At 44.4% G+C, this 13,105-nt stretch overlaps 1 protein-coding gene across 32 annotated transcripts in view; it reads left to right on the forward strand.

Moving 5' to 3' along the window:
* Nucleotides 1-13,105, forward strand: part of PABPC4 (poly(A) binding protein cytoplasmic 4) — a 50,438-nt gene that overhangs the window by 24,472 nt on the left and 12,861 nt on the right. For 20 of the 32 annotated variants that reach the window (XR_012089729.1, XR_012089698.1, XR_012089714.1 and 17 more), the window contains 3 exons: nucleotides 3,304-3,456; nucleotides 6,714-6,837; nucleotides 10,376-10,560. The gene's annotated coding sequence lies outside the window, so the exon portion shown is untranslated. Of the gene's footprint in view, nucleotides 1-2,352; nucleotides 2,470-3,303; nucleotides 3,457-6,713; nucleotides 6,838-10,375; nucleotides 10,561-13,105 lie in introns of all 32 variants that reach the window. The other 12 variants (XR_012089705.1, XR_012089708.1, XR_012089717.1 and 9 more) reach the window with 5 other exon arrangements.

Raw genomic sequence — 13,105 nt, forward strand, 5'->3', positions numbered from 1 at the left:
AGTCTACAACCTTAGGCTCTCAAAGTGCCACAGTCTGTTTTTTGTGTCCTTTGAGCTAAATAATTGTTGTCTTTTAAAGGGTGTAGGGGAAAAAGGCCCAATATGCAGGAGAGGCTGTATGTAGCCTACAAAACCAAAAATATTTACTATCTAGCCCTTTTCAGAAAATTTGCTAATCCCTAGGCTAGAACAATGTACTACAAATAAAATGTAACGTGATTGCAAGGTCAATTTTTTTTTTTTTTTTTTTTTTTTTTTTGACAGTCTCACTCTTTTGCTCAGGCTGGAGTGCATTGGTGCAATCTTGGCTCACTGCAGCCTCTGCCTTCTGGATTCAAGTGATTTTCCTGCCTCAGCCACCCAAGTAGCTGGGATTACAGGCGCACACCACTATGCCCAGCTAATTTTTGTCTTTTTAGTAGAGACAGGGTTTCACCATGTTGGCCAGGCTGGTCCTGAACTCTTGATTTCAAGTGATCTGCCAGCCTCAGCCTCCCAAAGTGCCAGGATTACAGACATGAGCCACCATGCCCAGCCTGCAGGGTCAGTCTGTGAATCTTATGTGAGAGCAGCATTTCACATAGTATATGAAAGTGATTATGGAGAACTGCTGTGATTAGCTGTAGTCAGAAACAGCCATTGAAGAGTTAGGTTCTCTTAAACCAATTAACACCTGAAGAAGATAAAATCTGCAAGGATTGTGACAAATTGAGTGCTTCAAAAGAAATTATTTGAGGCTGAGTGTGGTGGCTCACATAATCTCAGCACTTTGGGAGATGGAGGCGGGAGGATCGCTTGAGGCCAGGAGTTCAAGACCCAACCTGGGCAATAGTGAGGCCCTGTTTCTACAAAATAATAATAATTTTCTTTTGTTTGTTTGTTTTTGAGACAGAGTCTTGCTCTGTCGTCCAGGCTGGAGTGCAGTGGCACAGTCTTGGCTCGCTGCAGCCTCTGCCTCCTGGGTTCCAGTGATTCCCCTGCCTCAACCTCCTGGGTAGCTGGAATTACAGGAGCATGCCACCATGCCTGGCTAATTTTTGTATTTTTAGTAGAGATGGGGTTTTGCCATGTTGGCCAGGCTGCTCTCGAACTCCTGACCTCAGGTGATCCTCCTGCCTCGGCCTCCCAAGGTGCTGGGATTATAGGTGTGAGCCACCATGCCTGGCCAAATAATAATATTTTAAGAAAAGAAAATGATTTTGATTCCTATTGCCACTGTAACAAATTACTACAAATTTAGTGGCTTAAAACAAGACAAGTTTATCTTACACTTTTAGAGGTCAGAAATCCAAAAGGGGTCTCACTGGGCTAACATCAAGCTGTTGTCAGGGCTCTGTTGCTTCTGGGGGCCCCAAGGAGAATCTGTTTCCTTGCCTTTCCCAGCTTCTAGAGGCTACCCACATGTTTTGGCTCTTGGCCCCTTCCACTTCAAAGCTAGCAATGGCCTCTCAAATCTTTCTCACACTGCATCACTTTGAAGCTGTCTACTTCTCTTTTCCATATTTAGATGACTCTTGTGATTACACTGGGTCCATCTGAATAATCCCGGGTAATCATTTTATTTTAAGGTTAGCTAGCAAACTTAATTATATCTGCAACCTTAATTCTTTCCTGTCATATAACATAACATATTCATAGGTTCTGAGAAATAGACTGTGGACATCTTTGGAGAGCCATTCTGCCTACCACAAAACCCTTAAATGCCCCCCGCCCCCTGCTTTTTATTTTTATGATCGATATTCATGACTAAATATGAAACAAGGATGTCATTTAATGCTAGCATTCCGTTTTTTTTTAAATTACTGGGAATAAAATTAGTACCTGATCCATCTTTTTTCTAAGAACAAAGGACATAGCTATAATTATAACCTCAGTCTTACTAAATTAAAGAATCTTTTTTTCATATAACAACTTTTCGTTCTCATGAAAAGGCCCAAAACAGACTTCTTTTGAAGTATCAATTGTTCTTGGCTAATGAAATATTCCTACACTTCATTCCATGTTCTTTGTTACGCCTTCATCAAACATGCCCCTCAGCGGTCAACAATACCAGTTTTTCTCCAGGTCAAAGCTGATCTTGACTTTCTAAGGTGGACTCAAGTACTTGGTAACTACATTTTACCCTCATAGTTTCAGAGTCCTGAGCTCAAATCCAAAGATCTTGCCAGCACAGACCTTCCTGTTTGTTGGTATTAAAGAAAGGAAGTGCATGGTGGCTCAAGGGCATTCTAGCGATTAGTTTTGTGCTTAGCCTGCTTATGGGGTGCAGGCTTGCAGGCTTGGAATCACAAGCAAGTCTCAGGCTCCTGGGAGGTAAATGGAGGACTGTCAGGTATTCTTTTAACCCAACAGGTTTAAGCAGCTGAGTTGTATTTCAGTCTTTTCAGAATGAATCTGAGCTCTTTGGGTGGACAATTTCTGTCAATTTGGCCAAACCAATGAGAGTTAAGGAAGGCTCTTCCAGACCAGGTGAGTGGGAGCAACTCACAGATTCCCTGTCATGTCCACAACTCCACAACTTTGGCCTTGTGGCCTTGGCTGCTTTTTTTTTTTTTTTTTTTTTTTGAGATAGTCTCATTCTGTCGCCCAGGCTGGAGTGCAGTGGTGCCATCACAGCTCACTGCGGTCTCTGCCTTCCAGGTTCAAGCAAGTCTTATGCCTCAGCCTCCCAAGTAGCTGGGATTACAGGCATGTGCCACCACGCCTGACTAATTTTGGTATTTTTAGTAGAGATGGGGTTTTACCATGTTGTCCACACTGGTCTCAAACACTGGCCTCAAATGACCCACCCACCTCGACCTCCCAAAGTGTTGAGATTATAGGCGTGAGCCACCGTGCCTGGCCCTTGGCTGCATTTTTATCCCAGTCCTACTTCCTCTTGTAGTGATGGTATGAACACAAGTAGAGTGGTTTATAGTGGAGAAGAGAATGTAGCACCTCCATAGAAATAACCAGTTTGAGATTCCCAGCAAAGCTGGAGGCACTGCCCCACGTAAAAGTCTAACTTTTGGACATAGACGTAGACTATGCCATATCAGCCTTGACACAGGCTGGGACATTCCTTTTGGCTTGACTTAGTTCCTCCTTCTTATTCACTTCTGTTAAGAGCTGGACTTAGGGCCTGACACTTCCCAGTGATAACTTTTCTTGTTTTGGAGAGTTCCTAAGAGGGAACTTCTGACTGTGAAACCCTACATAGTGAGTCCACTTTGCTGACTAAAGCAGTGAAGAACTGGACATAGCTAATTAGCTATTGGCTGATGGCTTGAATTTCTTAACATTCATTTGATTCCTTCCTTTCAGTTTGGTCAGATGAAGACTGGGTGGAGAAGTTTGCTGGGAAGAGGATAAAGAGGAAGATGGTTGAGACCTCCCAAAGCAGAAAGCCAGGAGGGAGAATGAAAGTTCATGCTTCCAGAGGAGAGGCTGCTATTTGCCACATAGGGAATTTCTGAGGTGAGTGGTGCTGGGTGAATTTAAAGGAGAAGTTTTGGGTTTCTTATCTAGGTGAGAAATATCTTATGTGGGCTCAGGTATTTGTGATTGCTACTGAGCAAGGTGGATATCTGAGATGAGAAAGGATAGTGAGTATTCTGCATCACCAGCGTCCACTGTCCTCCTAGTCTTTGGCAGCAGGCTCACTGTCTTCCTGTTCTTGCCCTGATTCCAAGGGGGCAGAATCATGTAGGGGCCCGTTCCTCTCAGTCAGTACACGCCGCAAGGCTCTCCCTGCCCTGTCCACTTGCTCCTGCTTTTCCATCAGGCCATCCTGACTGTTGCTTCCCAGGATAATTTACGGGCTCCTCCTCCTCTGTCCACCCTTTGAGCAGTGATATTTCCCTGAATTCCTTCCTTAGCCCTCAGCTCCTCCCTCCACATTATCCTTGCACCATGTCAGCCACTTCTGTCTCCTAAGGTTATAATCTTTCATTGTCTGAATGATATTCTGATCTCTATCCCTAGCCCTGACCTTTCACCTATTTCTGTCTGGATGTCTTATAGGCACCATAAATAAAGCATATCCCAAATGGGTTTCATCACCTTTCTGGTCTTTTTTTATGCCCAATATTAGTTCACTTTGCCATCTTCAGCATAGTCACACCCAAACCAGGTTCCTTGGTGCCAGCTTAGATCCCTCACTATATTTCATACCTAATGCATTGCCATACCCTGCTAATTTTATCTTTTAAATCTTGCATTTCTCCTCTCCAGTTTTCTTCTGCCACTGTTGTCTTGGCTGAGGCCTTATGCTCTCTCCTGTGAATAATTGGAGTAGCTTCTTAACTGGTCTCCCTGCTCCAGGCCTGCTTTCCTCCTATCCTTAGCAGCCACAGGAAGCTTTCTAAAGGGCAGATCTGACTATATCACTCTCCTCAAGCATTCTAGGGACTCCCTTGATTTATAGGATTGAGCCCAGCCCTCATCAAAAGGGACGGAAGGCCTCTGTATGTTCTGATTCCTGCTTGTGTCTCCATGTTTTATCCCCATTTTATATACCAGGAAACAAGAGTTTGTAGATACCTGTAAATCTCTATGTTTTGGTGTAAGTCATTCCTCTGCCTGCAGTATCCTTTCCCACTTATTTTATGTGGCTAATGCCTGCTTATTTCTCATAGCGCAGCCCATTTACTGCCTTCTCCAGGAAGCTTTTCTTAATCCTCTAGTGAGTGAGGCAAGTATCACTCTGGGCTCCCATGGCCTCTGGGTTCCTGTGGCACCCTCTGTCCTGGCATTATATGTAAATGTGATTATATAGAAATGTGACTGCATTATATTGAAATTACTTATTTAACAAATGTCTAAATATTGCTTGCTCTATGCTAGGCACTGTTCTAAGTGCTCTACTAATATTTAATCCTAATTACAATTATTTGAGATAAGTACTATTATTATTCCCAGTTCTAGGTGAGGAAGCTGGGGCACAGTGAGGTCAGTACCTTGTTCAGTGTTATACAGTTCATAATGGTGGAACTGAGGTCTGAACTAAGGCTGTAGAGCTCCAGGATCTGTGTGCCTCTTACATTGTGGGTATCCCTCCCCAGCTAGCTAGCCAGTTCCTCAAGGGCGGGGGCCATATCTATCTAACTGCCTATCTATTTGTTTTTTATTTTTTGAGTCAGGGTCTTGCTTTGTTGTTGCCCAGGTTGGAGTACAGTGGTACCATCACAGCTCACTGCAGCCTTGACCTTCCAGGCTCAAGTGATCTTCCTGCCCCAGCCTCCCAAGTAACTGGAACTACAGGCACACCACCATACCCAGCTAAATTTTTCATTTTTTATTTTGTAGATACAGGGTCTCACTGTGTTGCCCAGATTGGTCTCAGAACTCCTGGGCTCAAGCAGTCCTCTTGCCTTGGCCTCCCAAAGTGCTGGGATTACAGAGTGAGCCACCACACCCAACTATATCTGTTTATTTAAGAATCCCAGTACTGGCTGGGCGCGGTGGCTCAAGCCTGTAATCCCAGCACTTTGGGAGGCCGAGACGGGCGGATCACGAGGTCAGGAGATCGAGACCATCCTGGCTAACGCGGTGAAACCCTGTCTCTACTAAAAATACAAAAAACTAGCCGGGTGAGGTGGCGGGCGCCTGTAGTCCCAGCTACTCGGGAGGCTGAGGCAGGAGAATGGCGTAAACCCGGGAGGCGGAGCTTGCAGAGAGCTGAGATCGGGCCACTGCACTCCAGCCTGGGCGACAGAGCAAGACTCCGTCTCAAAAAAAAAAAAAAAAAAAAAAAAAAAAAAGAATCCCAGTACTTGGCCTGATAGCTCAATACCTCTATGTTGAACTATTAATCCAAAAAAACAATAGAGTTGGCTGGGTGTGGTAGCTCACACCTGTAATCCCAGCATTTTGTGAGGCCAAGGTGGGCAGATCACGAGGTCAGGTGTTTGAGACCAGCCTGACCAACATGGTGAAACCCGTCTCTACTAAAAATACAAAAATTAGCCAGGCATGGTGGCACGCGCCTGTGATCCCAGCTACTCAGGAGGCTGAGGTAGGAGAATCACTTGAACCCAGGAGGTGGAGGTTGCAGTGAGCTGAGATCGTGCCACTGCACTCCAGTCTGGGTGACAGAGTGAGACTCTATCTCAAAAAACAAACAAAAAAATAGAGTTTTCTCTATTACACAAATTGGAGGGTTTGCATTGAGTGTTGTATTTATCCTCTATCCAGTCTTGTCTTGGAGCACAAAGCAAAAAGGGGCAGCATCCTCCACTGTCTCTGCAAACTTAGGCCTGAGCAAGAGGGCTGCCCGCTTGCTTCCATGTAGCCAGCCAGTGTATGTACAGGGCCAAGTATAGAGGGAGAAGAGGGTGGCACATGGGTAGTTTTGTTTAATTGGAAGACAGTGGGTAGACTGGAACTAGCATTTGAAGATGTTGAGAGCTGTGGATCATGGGCAAGAAAAGTGCTGTTCTGTGACTGTGGGGCAGGAGGAGGAAACTGATGCTTCTGAGGGTAAGCGCGATGAGATAACATGCCTGTGTATGGGCCTCAGGTTAGACAGTGCTGAGGTCTCCTGTCACTGGGCGTCCAGCTGGGTGCTACGGCTGTGGTTCCTGTCTCCTGCAGACCTGTCAGGGCCCAAGGCCTTCCTTGTCAGCACTTGCTGCAGCCTACTCACTGGAGTTGTGTTCTGGGTGGGTGTGTAGAATACTCACACTCCTACTTGGGGCATCAGGGAGCTCTCTAGCAATTTCTTCTGTACCTAGGGAGAGCCCACTGCTAAAAAGGCCTGGTCAAATCCTCAGGTGTACATGGACATCAAGATTGGGAACAAACCAGCTGGCTGCATCCAAATGCTCCTGCGTTCCGATGTCGTGTCCATGACAGCAGGTGAGCAGGATGCCATGGTCAGGACGGTGGGACACTGGTGGCTGAGCAAGATGGGGAGGAAGCTACCTGGAGTCCTGGGCCCTTAACACTATTTCCATCTGAGGCATCTCAGATCCCAGCATTTAGTAACATGAGGCACAGCAGGCATTGCTGAAGCTCTATAAAGGCTTAGAGCCATTAGAAAGAATAGGCAACTAAAAGTATAAACAGTTTTAATTATCCTCTGGTTTGGTTTTATTGTTGGGGGTTTTTTTTTTTTTTTTTTGTAATTTTATTTGGATATATTTTCAAACTTACAGATATATAGAATAAGAATTCTGTAAGAATATTTCAAGGGGCCAGGTGCAGTGGCTCACACCTGTAATCTCAGCACTTTGGGAGGCCACGGTGGGAGGATCACTTGAGGCCAGGAATTTGAGCTCAGCCTGGGCAATACAGCAAAATACTCCATCTTTACAAACAATACAAAATTAGATGGGTATAGTGGGATGTGCCTGTAGTTCCAGCTATTTGGGAGGCTGAGACAGGAGGATTGCTTGAGCCCAGGAGGTTGAGGCTGCAGTGAGCCGTAATTGCACCACCACACTCCAGTCTGGGCAACAGAGCAAGGCCTTGTCTTAAAAAAAGAAAAAGAAAAAGAAAAAAAGCATAGTTAGAGGAACTCTTATATATCCTTTACCTATTCATTAATTTCCTTTTTTTGCCCTGTATGCTTTGTCATTTTCTTTACATACATCGTACACAGATGCGTATATGTACTTTTCCCCTGTTTAGTTGAGAAGTTGAAGACCATGCACCTTTACTCCTAAATACTTCAGTATATATTTCCTAAGAACCAGAATATTCCCTTGCATAATCAGAGTACAGCTATCAAAATATTAAAATGTAACATTGAGTGATGAGCCATATTCAAATTTTATCACTTGTCCCAATATTGTCCTTTATAGTAAATTTTAGCAATTTTTCTTCCCTGACAAGGATTCCCACATTGATTTAGTTGTCAAGTCTCTTCAGTCTTCTTTTATTTGAAACCATTTCTTAATTTTTCATTGTCTTTTTTGATCTTGACATCTTTGAAGAGAATAGGCCAGTTGTGTTTAAGGGTGCTTCTCAGTTTGTATTTGTCTAGTACTTCCTCATGATTAGATTTAGGTTATGTGTTTTGGCAGCAACAGCACAGAAGCAGTGTTGTTAGTGCATCGTATGAGGAAGTACATGATGTCAGTTCAGATGTTTGCGATGTTAATTTTGTTGACTTGGTTAAGGAGTTATTTGCCAAGTGTCTTCACTGGAAAAAATGCTATTTTTTTTTTTTCTTCGAGACAGGATCTAGTTCTGTTGCCCAGGCTGGAGTGCAGTGGTGTGATCACAGCTCACTGCAGCTGACTGCAGCTTCAACCTTCCAGGCTCAAGTGATCCTCCCAGCTCAGCTTCCCAAGTAGCTGGGACCACCATGCACCACCATGCCCAGCCAATTTTTTATTGTTTTTTTTGTACAGATGGGGATTTCACTGTGTTTCCCAGCTAATTTTTGTATTTTTTTTTTTTTTTTTTTTTTTGTAGAGATAGTGGGGTTTTGCCATGTTGTCCAGTCTGGTCTTGAACTGGACTCAAGTGATCCTCTCACCTCGGCCTCCCAAAATGCTGGGATTACAGACATGAGTGACCGCACCCAGCCAGAAAAGTACTATTTTTAAGGGTATCAATCAGAAGCTAAAAGTTTGTCTCCTTACTATTCAGCCCATCTCCCAGAGGTAGCTAGTATTGACAGTTGTGTTTTCCTTTTTTCTTAAATATTCATGAAGACCTTTTTTTACCCATAATCTTTTTTGTTGTAATCTAGCTTTTAAAAATGTTTCTCAAAGTCATAATTACACATAGTTTAAAGAAAATCGTTCTGTAATAAAACATTCTTCTGCCCCCGACCCAACATCATTTTTCTGCCCTACCAGAGGCAACATTCGTTTCTTTTAACTATTTTAATTATTTGGGCTTTTATTGCTATGTCTCTGAAAAATATACTCATGTAACTATTAGTAATCCCAGGCTGGAGTGCCATGGCATGATCTTGGCTCACTGCAACCTCCGCCTCCCGGGTTCAAGTGATTCTCCTGCTTCAGCCTCCCAAGTAGCTGGGATTACAGGTGCCTGCCACGATGCCCGACTGGTTTTGTATTTTTAGTAGAGACAGAGTTACACCATGTTGACCAGGCTGGTCTCAAACTCCTGACCTCGGGTGATCCGCCCACCTCTGCCTCCCAAAGAGCTGGGATTACAGGTGTGAGCCATGGCGCCTGGCCTCCCTCCTCTACTATCCGTTTTAGATACCTCTCATCCTTACCTCAGCTGGCTCCTCTGCTAATCTAAATGGCTTATTTGCTGGGGTGACCTAGACCTTTGTCTGTGGGGATTTGAGCTCCTGGTCATTATATACCTTCTTAGGTCATGGCTGCCTAGCACAATTGGATAGGGGAGTCCAAATGTTTATTCAGTTGTCTTAAGAGCAGTTTATAGAAAGTCCATCTTTCACCCAGTGATTTAAGATGCCAAGCTTTATGAAATACTTAATATACTTAATTCCTTTATATATATATATATAATATATATATATATTTTTTTCTTTTTTCTTTTTTTTTTTTTTTTTTTTTTTGAGACAGAGTTTCACTCTTGTTGCCCGGGCTGGAGTGCAATGGCATGATCTCAGCTTACTGCAGCCTCCGCCTCCCGGGTTCAAGTGATTCTCCTGCCTCAGCCTCCTGAGTAGCTGGAATTACAGGTGCATGCCACCACACCTAGCTAATTTTCTGTATTTTTAGTAGAGACAGCGTTTCACTACATTGGTCAGGCTGGTCTCGAACTCCTAACCTCAGGTGATCCACCTGCCTCGGCCTCCCAAAGTGCTGGGATTACAGACCTGAGCCACCACACCTGGCCTATGTATATATTTTAATAGAGATGAGGTCTTGCCATGTTGCCCAGGCTGGTCTCCAACTCCTCTGCTCAGGCAATCCTCCTGCCTTGGCCTCCCCAAGTACTGAGATTACAGATGTGAGCCACCATGCCCAGCTGAAATACTGAATTTTCGTACGTATCTGGGTCTATTTCTGGACTTTATCTTCTTTTCACCTAGTCTGTTCAATCTATTTGTGTGCCACTTCCATAATTAAGCATTTAGTTTAAATAAAGGTACTATGTACTTTTTTTGATTTGGAGAGCTGGAGTTTGGGGGGGTGTGTGTTTTATTTTAGAGACAGGGTCTCACTTTGTCACCTAGGAGTACGCCACCACACCTGGCTAATTTCTGTATTTAGTAGAGATGGAGTTTTGCCATGTTGGCCAGGCTGGTCTCGAACTCCCGACCTCAGGTGATCCACCCACCTCATCCTCCCAAAGTGCTGCGATTACAGGCATGAGCCACCATGGCTGGGACCCAACTAATTATTTGTGTTTTTGTAGAGATGGCGTGTTACAGAGAGCTGGAGTTTTAATGATCTAGTTAGGTATTCTTACCTCAGACCTTTCCCTTTCTCAATCCCAGAGAATTTCCACTACCCACACACCCATTTAAAGGACTCAGCTTCAAGGGAAGCAGCTTCCACCGCATTATCCCCCAGTTTATGTGCCAGGGCAGTGATTTCACAAACCACAACGGCACCAGGGGCAAGTCCATCTACAAGAAGAAGTTTGATGATGAAAACTTTATCTTCAAACACACAGGACCAGGTAGGAACTACTCATCTGTGGTGACAAGGGAGGCTGGGCAAGGGCGGCTGGCTGTGCAGGATGGAAGGATGAGCCGTGGTTCTGGCTGAGAAACAGGGAGTCTGGAGGAGACCCAGCCACCAGACACAGGAGGACCGTTCAGCCTTGCTAGGGTGGAGTTAACTTTGGGCTTTGAAAAGCTTTTTTGTTTTTTGTTTTGGCTTCAGTTCCCATTTGTCTCCTTTCATTAGGAGAGGAAGATGCATAAATGCCTGGGTCTGCTCCTACAGTGGTGTCTTGTTATTGTTTTTGTAACTTTTTATTTTATGTAATGTCAAGCTCATGGAAGAGTTACAAGAATATTGCAATGAACGCCACACACCTTTGCTGGCATTTACTCAGGTTCACCAGTTGTTTATATTGGTGAACATCATTTCCTATTTATTCTCCTTCTGTATATATTTATAGACAGTGCGTATTTTTTTAGAGCCATTTGAGAGTAAGTTGGAGAGTTCATGTTCATCCACCACTAAATACTTCAGCTTGTATTTCATAAGAAACAGGGTAGTTTTAATATTACCAGGACATAGTTCTCAAAATCAGAAAACGAACACTGCTACAATACTATTCTCTCATCTGCAGTACATATTCAGATTTCCTCATGTGATACTACATCATCCTTTTGGGGGTTTTCATGGTTGGCACATGTCCTAGACTCATAGATGCGCTCCCCATCCACCCGCGCCATGCTGCCCTGTTGCCTCACTCACATCCCACGCACCGTCGCTGGACGCACTCTCCTTCCTCTTGCCAAGGAGCCCGCTGCCTCTGTCTCATGCTCCTTACCTAGTGCAGAACTCAGTGTGCTGGAGAAAAGCACAGCCCTGAGCTATCTGGTCCCTCTTGAGTTGAGGAGCTCAGGTCTTAAGGGCACCTTGAGCAATACCCAGTGTTCCTCCCAGATTGCCGGAGGTACTTGTCATCCATGGTCTGACTGGAAAACACGCCTTTTCTTCACTCCTCAGCCCTCCGGCATTGCTTCATACACCTCCCTCTCAACTGATGGTGTCACTTATTTATAGAAACAATCATAAGAGAACTATTTAGTCTTCCCACAGCCAGATCTAATCCCCTGCCTGCATCATTCTCTCCTGCCTGGCCTGCTTGCCTTCCTGTGACAATGGTGGCCTCCCTCTTCTCTTACCTTTTGCCCCATGGTGTCTTCCTTCAGTCTCTTCCCCTGTCTCTTCTTCCTCCTAGTCTCTCAATTTTTGGAGGGACCCAGTGCTCACCATGGCTTTTCTTTATCTGTATTCACTCTTTACCTTAATAGTTCTCACCCTTTTAGCCTAGCACCTGCCTCTTACAGCTCATGCTCTAGTGTGCTGAGATGGAAGTCTCAGCTCTATACCCTTCCAGTGAATGCCTAATTAAAAACACAGTATTGGCTGGGTGCAGTGGCTCATGCCTGTAATCCCAGCACTTTGGGAGACCGAGGTGGGAGGATTGCTTGAACCCAGGAGTTTGAGACCAGCCTGGGCAACATGGCAAGACCCCATCTCTACAGAAAATACAAAAATCAGCTAGGCATTGTGGCGAACACCTGTAGTCCCAGCTACTCAGGAGGCTGAGGTGGGAGGATGGCTTGAGCTGGGGAGGTGGAGGTTGCAATGAGCCAATATTGCACCATTTGGACTCCAGCCTGGGTGATAGAGTGAGACTCTGTCTCAAACAAAAAACCCCACAGTATTATGCCATAGTTGTAATATAAAGGGAAATTAAAGGAAAATAATTTGTAATAACATAATATGCATTTCAGTATTCAAATGCTTGGACACGACTACATGAAGTACTTGAATATGTGTTCTTCTGCCTAGAGCTGCACTTAGTAGTGTGGATTGATTTAGGTATGTTGTTTTGGCAGAATCAAAGTAACATGATATTTTGAAATAGTAAAAATCTCTTAGTAAAATTCGGAACAAAAAGAAATGAAAAAAATTGATACAAAAAATAATTATTTGGATTTATATGGAACATAGAGTTAGGTTCTAGGCTCAGATCATTATAAATAGATTTTCCTTATCTACATGAATGTTATTCAGGGCTTTTGAAAGTGCAGGTTTTAGAATAACTCCATTAGGTAGGAGACTGCAGGACATCTAGAGTCCCTCCCTGATCCCTTCCTTCTAATGCCAGTAGCACCCTATTACCACCAAAAATAGACTGCAGTTTCTAGTAGCCCCTAGGGGGCAGTATGACACCACTGAGAACCCATGCCCTGGGCAATCACGCTGCCCAGTCCCAGGACTTTCAGTGAAATCACTGAATTAAGTTTGTCCACATGGGTCTCCATGCTGATGGCTCCCTGAGTTCCAGACTCCTGTCCTACCACCTACCTGTCACCTTTGCTGGATATCCCACGAGCATCTCACACTTCACATGTCCAAAATGTGGCCTTGGCCTTCTCCTCCACACCCTTCCTCCCCCTTTTCTCTGTTTCAGTAAATGACTCCACCATCCACTTAGCTGCTTGGTCAGAAACTTAGGAGTCATCATGGACTCCTGT

The sequence above is a fragment of the Chlorocebus sabaeus genome, chromosome 20, assembly GCF_047675955.1.
Source record: "Chlorocebus sabaeus isolate Y175 chromosome 20, mChlSab1.0.hap1, whole genome shotgun sequence".
In the NCBI taxonomy this organism is placed as follows: domain Eukaryota; kingdom Metazoa; phylum Chordata; class Mammalia; order Primates; family Cercopithecidae; genus Chlorocebus; species Chlorocebus sabaeus.